The sequence below is a fragment of the Suncus etruscus genome, chromosome 8, assembly GCF_024139225.1.
Source record: "Suncus etruscus isolate mSunEtr1 chromosome 8, mSunEtr1.pri.cur, whole genome shotgun sequence".
NCBI classification, from domain to species: domain Eukaryota; kingdom Metazoa; phylum Chordata; class Mammalia; order Eulipotyphla; family Soricidae; genus Suncus; species Suncus etruscus.
The window spans coordinates 85,176,555-85,186,231 of NC_064855.1; positions in this window are offsets into that span (position 1 = coordinate 85,176,555).

Below are 9,677 nucleotides of genomic sequence, written 5' to 3' on the forward strand. Positions count from 1 at the left end.
GATGTCATAACAGAGTGTCAGAACAGTATTAAGAACAGTATGAAGAATGTTCCAGATTCTCTCCTTCCCTGCTCAGGGGTGATCTCTCTCTCTCTCTCTCTCTCTCTCTCTCTCTCTCTCTCTGTCTCTGTCTCTCTCTCTCTCTGTCTCTCTGTCTGTCTGTCTGTCTCTCTCTCTCTCTCTCTCTCTCTCTCTGTCTCTCTCTCTCTCTGTCTCTCTGTCTGTCTGTCTGTCTCTCTCTCTCTCTCTCTCTCAAAAATAAAATAAAACAATGTTCCAGAGGGAGTTTGGTTCCTGGAACTGTTGTGGAGAACTGTGTCAGTTCTATGTCTGAGATCTAGAGTTCAGGGTTGAAAGTCACAGTCTAATCACATGGAGTCCAAATTGGAACCACATGACCTATGTTCAAGATAGGAGGTGCCCATGTATTGTAAAGTATATGAGTTCCTATCCCTAGTAGATAAGAGATTGTTTTGATATGTACAATTTCCCCTTTTTTCTAGTATGCCTTTGCAAGAAGAAATGGCAGTATAGTATATTGCTTGTGCATTTAGAGGTAAGAGTGTCAGGCTCCATCATCTCTGTGCCATGGTTTTGACCTGAGCTATTATCCTCGGCATGACTTTTTCTTTTAGGTTTTTGTATCAAGCAGAACCTAAAAAGGTGGAGTTAAGGAAGAAGAGAAAACAGAAATGAGACTATATATATATATATATATATATATATATATATATATATATATATATATATATATCTGTGTATATATATTTATATATATCTGTGTATATGTGTATATACTCACATATATAAAGGAAAAATAAATAAAAATAAATTTTAAAAATATTAATGGAACAAACTGATGCAGGAGACTACCTTACATTTGGGGATAAACAGGTTAAGAGGTAGTATTATATAGATCTTAACTTATAAAGGAAATATAGGCTTCCCATTGTCTTTTGAGATTTTTTTGTGGGGATGAAAATCCAGAGCACATTTCATCACACATCCTGGTCTTGTTGAGATTGAGAAATGATTTGCAGCAGAAAGGGCTTGGGTAGAGTTCTTGCACTAGGTAACCTTTTGGAGCTGAGTTCTGTATCAAACAACAGTCCACATTTGGGGGTGGGGGTGAGAAGGAGGGCCACAGAGCATGAGTCAGCATGGGTGTTGGTTATATATTCTTGATGGGGCCGAGATGTGAGGCTGGGTTGGATGCATGCTGAAAACAGAAATGGAGAGAGGACAACATTTTGGTGGGAATGCCCCTGATTCAATGTCACTATGTACCTAAAAAATTACTGTGAAAGATTTGTAATCCACTTTGGTCAAAATAAAAGTTAAATATATATAGGACACTATTTTAATGCCCATTTTATTCAATTTTTGTATAATTTTCAATTTGTATTACTTTCTCACCATATCCTAACAGGCATTTAGTTTGGCAAAATGTAAAGTATTCCATAATTATCAGATAAAGGTCTGATTTTGTTATCATTTTTTCCTTCTATATAAAATGTAATGTCATTTTTCATAATATTGGATTTACTATTGATTGAACTTTAGTACTATTCTTTTAGTGAATATATTTAGAGATTTGAAAGTAACCAAGAGATTATCGATTCTTTTTTACTTTAGATAAGCATGAGGAAGTTCAGTTATTGAATAAAAATGCAGTGCTAGTTTTCCAAAACCTTAATATTTATGTGGATCCTTAAATTTATTAAGGCATAGTCATGCATATATAAAAATGTATACCCTGACAAAATATTAAAAATCTCATACATTAAATGATAATCTATAGCAATAAAACAATGAAACACTCAACAGGAACATGTATTTATTTCAGAGTCATGTGTCTATATTGTGCATTAATTAGCATTATTTTCTTTGCTTATTATAGATTTTAAGGTGCCTAGCCAGAAATTTCTCATAATTTGGTTTTTAAAGTTTATCAAGAGTTAATGGGACTGGGGCGATAGCACAGTATATTGCCTTTGCCTTTCATAAGCCAACTTGGGTTCAATTCCTGGTATCTCGTATGGTCTCATGAGCCTGCCAGGAACAGAGATTGGGAAGACACCTGAGCGCTACAAAATGTGGCTACAACCCCTCTCCTTAAATAGTTAATACTCATTTTCCAGGTCTTACCCTTTTGAATGTATTGAATAAAGACAGATAGATGATTCATCATTCTCTATAGAGAACCAAATTAAAGGCTAAATGGGCAACTAGTCATTTAACAATAGCAGTATCAATGTTCACAAGTGAGTAGAGATTTCACACTGCATTCAAGATTCCTTACATTTTTCTCTAAAATTTTATCGTTGGCACAACACAGTGCCCTATGAATGACTGTTCAAGAGCATTCTTCAAACAGAGGTAAGTAAGATTAGTCTCCTAAATTCATGCAGAATATAGGGGGCGTGTGCACATATTCTCAAAAATGAATGATCTGAGAATTACAAACCTACTTTCTGACTAGATAGACACCGTAAATAAAGAAGCTAAAATATCTATATGTTTCATTTAACTTTAAATTCTAAAAAGTGTAAGTTTCTATTTACTCTACATGAATGTGACTTTAGAGATTTCAGAATTGTGATGAGTGTTTTAAACACAACAAAGTAAGTAGCAAAACACAAATAGCTCCACCAAAGAAATTGAGTTTGGATTAAAGACAATAAGAATAGGACAAAGAAAGAAGTCACGTGTTGTGTATTTTTTGTAATATTGTTTTTGCCTGTCGTCCCACCTGGATTTACCAGGTGGGGGCCATTAAGAAAATAATAAAATAGCTTGTTGGGGAGTCTTAAGGGGCTTTTTTGTCAGAGCTGACGGCTGATTCGGTTTGCTTTTTGGAGCTGGCTACAGACTGACAAAAGACTCTCTTTGCTGAACTTTTGGTCCCCTAATCTTTTGTCTGTGTTGATTGTTTACTCCGGATATTATTACCAAGGTCTCCCCCAAAAGGGGGGGGCAGAAGAATGGGATTTAATTTATCTTTTTGGGAGCTATTTGTGGACTCAGAAATAATCAATAAGGAGTTCAAATTCCACCAACAGTCAAGATGTTCATTACAGTGATTTTTTTTGGGGGGAAAGCATGGTAATATTCAGGGATTACTCCTAGATTGTCATTCTGGGACCATTCCTAGTGAGATAAAAGGTCCATGTATAATGCCTGAATGATACCCAGGTTTGCTGTTCTCAGGCCAAGTGACCAACCAGCTATTCTATCACTTTGACCACAAATAAAAATTTGGGTCATATAAAATATATACATATTTCACATATTTGAATAAATATACTAAATGTGAAGGGGAAGAAAGTTCAAGATAGATAGTCAGAGAGAGATGAAGAAAAGAGAGAATACTGCTTCATTAAAGAAAAATAATATACAACCCAGGATGAGGTGTAAGTGAATCTCAAAATGGGAATGTACATGAATATTTAATAAAAATGTTAAATTGTAGAATTCTCCCAAAATATTAAATCTAAACACAATATATCAAAATAAGTTAGAATATTGACATCTGGGGCCGGGCGGTGGCGCTGGAGGTAAGGTGCCTGCCTTACCTGCGCTAGCCTAGGAGACGGACCGCGGTTCGATCCCCCGGCGTCCCATATGGTCCCCCAAGCCAGGAGCGACTTCTGAGCGCATAGCCAGGAGTAACCCCTGAGCGTTACCGGGTGTGGCCCAAAAACCAAAAAAAAAAACAAACAAACAAACAAAAAAAAAAGAATATTGACATCTATCGAGATCAAAGAAAACATATCTAGTTGTCTGGAGAGATAGCATGGAGGTAAGGTGTTTGCCTTGCATGCAGAAGGACAATGGTTCAAATCCCAGCATCCCATATGGTTTCCCAAATCTGCCAGGAGCGATTTCTGAGCTTAGAGCTAGGAGTAACCCCTGAGCGTCATCGGTTATGACCCAAAAACCAAAATAAGAAAGAAAACATATCTAGTTTCAAACTTATATATCAGTAATAAAATAGAAGAATGTGAGTTTTGAAGGGGACTACATGGCATTAATAATCCTTTTTATTGTTCTTTTGTTGTTGGAGTCACACCCAATGATGTTCAAGGGCTGCTCATAGCTATATGCTCATAAACCACTCTTTGCTTGGGAACCATATGGGAAGCCCGGGATTGTCATATATCAGTCACGTGCAAGGTAAATGTTTTACCATTGCGCTATTGCTCTGGCCCTGTCCTTCTTGTAAATTTTCATTGGGATAACTTGGTCATTTTATGTATTACTGTATCTATAGAGCACATTAGGCTAAATTTTTATTTCAACTTCAGCATGTAGAAAAGAATTAGTTTTTTTTTTCTGGAAGCATAAGATAATAAACATTTTAAAATTTACTGCCATATTATCAATCACAACTCAATTTTGTCTTTCAAGTACAAAAATACCTAACACAAAATACAAAATTAATGGGTATATGTACCAATAAGTCATTGTTTACACTAACACTAAATTTCCATGATAGTAATACATTAATGATCCTTGATCTAAGAGATTTGAAAGCTGCTATATAGAAGTTTCAGACATGGAACTAGGAAAATATTTCTGCTCAAAATTAGATTTTTTTCTTTAAACTTTATTCTTTGAAAAAGATTTTGATATCCAAGATAATACTAAATAAAGTTACATGGAAAAAATTAAGGTTGTCATTTTAATTAATACAAAAAGATCCAGTTAAAAATTATGATTAAGGAGTAACAAAGACAAATATTAATATTGATTTATTTAGTGGAAGGAATAGTTGTAGACTCTGAAAATTTATTGCAATATCACTAAATGTGTCAACATTTAATGTTTGTCATCTTAAATTAATTTAATCAGAGAAAAAATTTTCTCATCCTTCATTTCTTCTTTTGACATTAGTAGAATGAAAACCATACTTACCAACTGAAGGCTGTGAATATATCAATCTATGAAAGGAAGCTAATATAGGTTAGTAAATTTTCATAAACTTTTTGCTTTTGATTCCTTTTCTTCAGAAAAATAGTTATATTAAATGGGTATGCAAATAAAACATTTACTAATAATAAATCTCAAATACATGTGTGTTTTAATAGTTTTTATTCTGACCAACATGAAATACAAATCTTTCACATATTTAAGGTACATAGTGACATTGAATCAGGGGCATTCCCGCCACCAATGTTGTCCTCCCTCTACTCCTGTTTCAGCCTGCATCCCATATCCCCCACTTTTGCCCCCCAGACTGTTCGTATAACTGGTCCCATCTGTGTACAGCTTTTTGTAGATTGGGTATTGATTCTGTTGTTGTTTACTTTGGATTTGGTGTTTTTTATTTCTAGTCAATGTTCATATGACTCTTTGGGCCTAGTACCATCAACATTTTTCCCCCTCAATTTATCATGCAGAACAAGATAATTCAAGTTATATGGTCCTATTTGAAAAAAGAAAAGATTAAAAAAACCAAATGAGTAAACAAAAAACCAAGAGGAGTCTGTCTAGATGTTATAAATATCAATTTAGAAGAAGAAATGAAAAAACGAAGAAAAACATAGCAAGCAAAGAATACAAAAATTAAAAACAAACCAAAAACAAAACAATCACAAAAACCCCAAAAATCAAACAAAAAATGAAATCAGCAACTACAAATAAGTTCCACAGCAATAATGACAATAAAACAATAACCACTAGCATAAAAAAAACAAAATGAAAAAATATAAATTGTGTTTCTTCTTCTTCTTCTTCTTCTTCTTCTTCTTCTTCTTCTTCTTCTTCTTCTTCTTCTTCTTCTTCTTCTTCTTCTTCTTCTTCTTCTTGTCCTTCTTGTTCTTCTTCTTGTTCTTGTTCTTCTTGTTCTTCTTCTTGTTCTTCTTCTTGTTCTTCTTCTTGTTCTTCTTCTTGTTCTTCTTCTTGTTCTTCTTCTTGTTCTTCTTCTTGTTCTTCTTCTTCTTCTTGTTCTTCTTCTTCTTCTTCTCCTTCTTCTTCTCCTTCTTCTTTTTTTTTTGCATAGTCACAGTGAATTTTGGGAGGATTAGAAAGGGAATTCCCTTGACCTAAGAAATACAGGGTTCTTCTGCCATTGAAGAATACTGTCATGAGATTAACTACAGGCTCTATACACACTCATTTTCACACCACCAGGTCTTTTTATGGTCCCAGGAAACTTTCCACTAAATTGTAGATTGTAAAATCAGGCCTCTGTAACTAGAGATCTTGGTATTACACAGGTCATAGGATGAAGCCTAGGATATAGTCTTTCTTTATGGTTCTAGAAGTTCTGTTCCATCACTGTTGTTGTAATTAGTCTTCTAAATTGGTGGTTTGTATTTTGCACCAATCCTAGGATGAAGCCTAGGATAGAGACTTTTATTATGTTTCCAGAAGTTCTACTTTGTCACAGTTGTCATAGTCAGACCTCTGAAATTAGAGCTCTTGGTTACACTACAAATCCTAGGCCGAAGCCTAGGCTAGGGTCTTTCTTATTGGTCCCAAGACAAGTTCTGCCCAGTGATGGTTGTCACAGCCAGTCTTCTGTAGTTAGAGATTGTGGGTTTTGCACAGATTAAAGGATGACTTGCCTTCTGATTTTATCTTAGAATTAGATAATGAAATAGGACAACCTGTTCTTTGCTCAAGTTATTGATGTTTTCTTGGTGTTAGGATATCATATCAAAACTGGTGCAAGATGTTGCTAGAGCTGTATTGGGAATATTCAGGGGGAATGTTTTCCAGGTGCTGTTGCAGGAAGCTGTTCAGGTTATATGTCTGGGATCTAGGGATCTGGATTGAGAGGTTGCTGTCTGATAACATGGAGTCTAAATTGGGTCCACATGACAAATGCTCAGGGTGGGAGTTGCCCCTGTATTATAAAATGTGTGGGTTCTTATCCCTAGTAGATAAAAACTTGTTTTTATACATAAAATTTTCCCCTTTTTAGCATACATTTGCAAAAAGGAATGGTGCCATATTATATTGCTGGTGCATTTAGGGGTAAGAATGTCAGGCTACACCATCTCTGTACCCCTGTTTTGACCTGAGCTTTTAATCCAGGCAAGAAATTTTCTTATACGTTTTTGTACCAAGCAGAATGAAAAGGTGAAGAACTAAGAGATGAATTTAAAGAAAAATACATACACACATATACATATATATAATAAAAGAAAGAAATAAAAATGAATTTTAAAAAAGTAATTAAAGAAAAAAGTTACATTTTTATTTGTGCATAAGTGTTTGCAATCTACAGCTTAAACAACTATAACCTAGGGCATCTGAAAATTTCTCTTATCTTCTGTTAGAATTACATTTAATTTAAGTTACTTGGCAAATACTTCTGAGTAAGTGATTAAAATTCTATTATATGCATGTTATCATTAATATTGTTTAAAAATCACTAACAAAATAACTGTAAGAGTTTTGCTCACAGGTCTTTTGCTAAATATGCTGTCAAAACAAATTTGATTATGAGGATTTATATTCTGGTGTTGATTAGAGTAGTAGGTTTAGGGAAAATGTGGGCAAAGTGACTCATCTCTAAGGTCTGAATTGTAAATATTCATCTTTGGTTAAAAAGATAGAACAGTAGATAAGGTATTTGGTGTATACAGCTGTTTCTGGTTCTATTCCCAACACTACTTATGATTTTCTTTGCAAAACCAGGAGTGGCTCCTAAGCACAGAGCAATGAGTCTTAAACACACATGCTGTAAGCAAAAGTAAAAAAAAAATGCAATAAAAATCATTGATGGCAATTGGAAAAATGGAAATCCTGAAACAAGTCAGAAGATAAACTATAATATAACTTATTCTAGTGGCAAATAATATATGTTTTAATCTAAGTATAGCTTATTGTAATATTTTAATTTTTAACTATATGATATGACATTTAATTCAGAATATAGCTATTATATACTATTAATATTTTTCTAACTGTACTATTTGAAGGTGGTCATACCCAGGAGTGTACAGATACTACTTCTCAATATGTGCTCAGTGACCATACCTGGCAGGCACAGGGCACCATTGAATTCCAAGAATTGGTCCAGATTGACAAATGTCCAAAGTGTAAATTATAATCTTATAGTTCAAGAAATATAGCAACAATAGTCTTAAATTTTATGATTTACTTATTAGTTTTATTGCTTAGGCAATACTGTAATGATCATGATTTATTTTGATATTCTTTAAATATTAAGGGGCCAGAGAGATAAGGCACAGAAGTAGAGCGTTTGCCTTGCATGTAGCCCTTCTGGGACAAATCTGGTTTAATTCCTGCGTCTCTTATGGTACCCTGAGCTTTCCAGGAGCGAGTTCTGAACACAAAGCCAGAAGTAACCCCTGAGCACCCCTGGGTGTGGCAAAAAAGCAATCAATTAATAAATAGATAAACTGCTTTTTAAAAAATAAAAATTACAACATTGTAATTGTTATTTAAAAGGAATTTATATAAAATTTACTTATTAGGAATCATATCTATTGAGAGGGCTGGAAAGATAGGGGACAACATCTATACTGAGTAGAAATTCCAACTAGGACGAGAGGGCAGATTGAAATATAATAAATTATTATGTATGAAATTCTGTAAGCAACATTATTGTAAATCACAGTGCAAAACCATATATACATCACCCCTGAATGCCCAACACTTTCTCTTGAAAATAAAAATGTAAATTACATATAAAATGATTATTTGTAAAAATAGAAATTATTTTGTGAGAAAGCATTGCTCTATTAGAAATTCTTATCCCGTTGCATCTCTCTTTGTAGTTGATGAACAACACAGGATAGAGACATTATGACCACAAAAAATTTTCTCAGAGGTTCTCAATGATTTTATCAAGAACTGGACCTGGAGAGATAATATAGCAGGTAAAAAGTTAGTATAGCAGGTGATTCCCTTAGAAACAATTGACCTGGCTTCAAAATCTGCCACTTCATTTCTAGCGCACTGCCAGCAATGAATGATGCATACGTGTAGAAACATGAAAAAATCCTGAGAAATGTTTTGTATCACCATCCCCACCCCGAAACAAAAATAAAATAATGATAATTATATTATTTTACTTTTTTGTGTTTGTGGGGTTGGGCCAAACCTAGTGAAGCTCAGGTTTTACTTACTCCTGGCTCTGTGTTCAGAAATCACCCCTGGCTGGAGGAACCATATGGGACCTCAGAGATTGAACCCAGGTTTGACCTGGGTCAGCCACATGCAAGGCAAATGCCCTACAGCTATGGTATCACTCCAGCCTCCATTTTTTAACTTTGATACATTATTAGATGTATTTAATTAATACAATATTTAATACAATATAGGTTTAATACAATGTAAAATCCTAAATTAAATCTATAACAAATTTTGTTAAACCATTTTGAAGTTTGTTATACAATTGTGTTTGGTTTTAAGCATGCAATGTTTCAACATCAATCATTTCGCTAGTGTCCAATTTCTTCCATCAGTATCCAACCTTCATTTGTCTCATTCCCACTAAACTGCTTCTACAATAGGAACATCTATCTATCTATCTATCTATCTATCTATCTATCTATCTATCTATCTATCTATCTATCTATCTATCTATCTATCTATCTATCTCTCTGTCTGACTGGCCATCTGGCCGTCCATACATTCATCCATCCATCCATCCATCCATCCGTCTGTTTGCCTGCCTTCCTGCCTGTCTTTCTGTA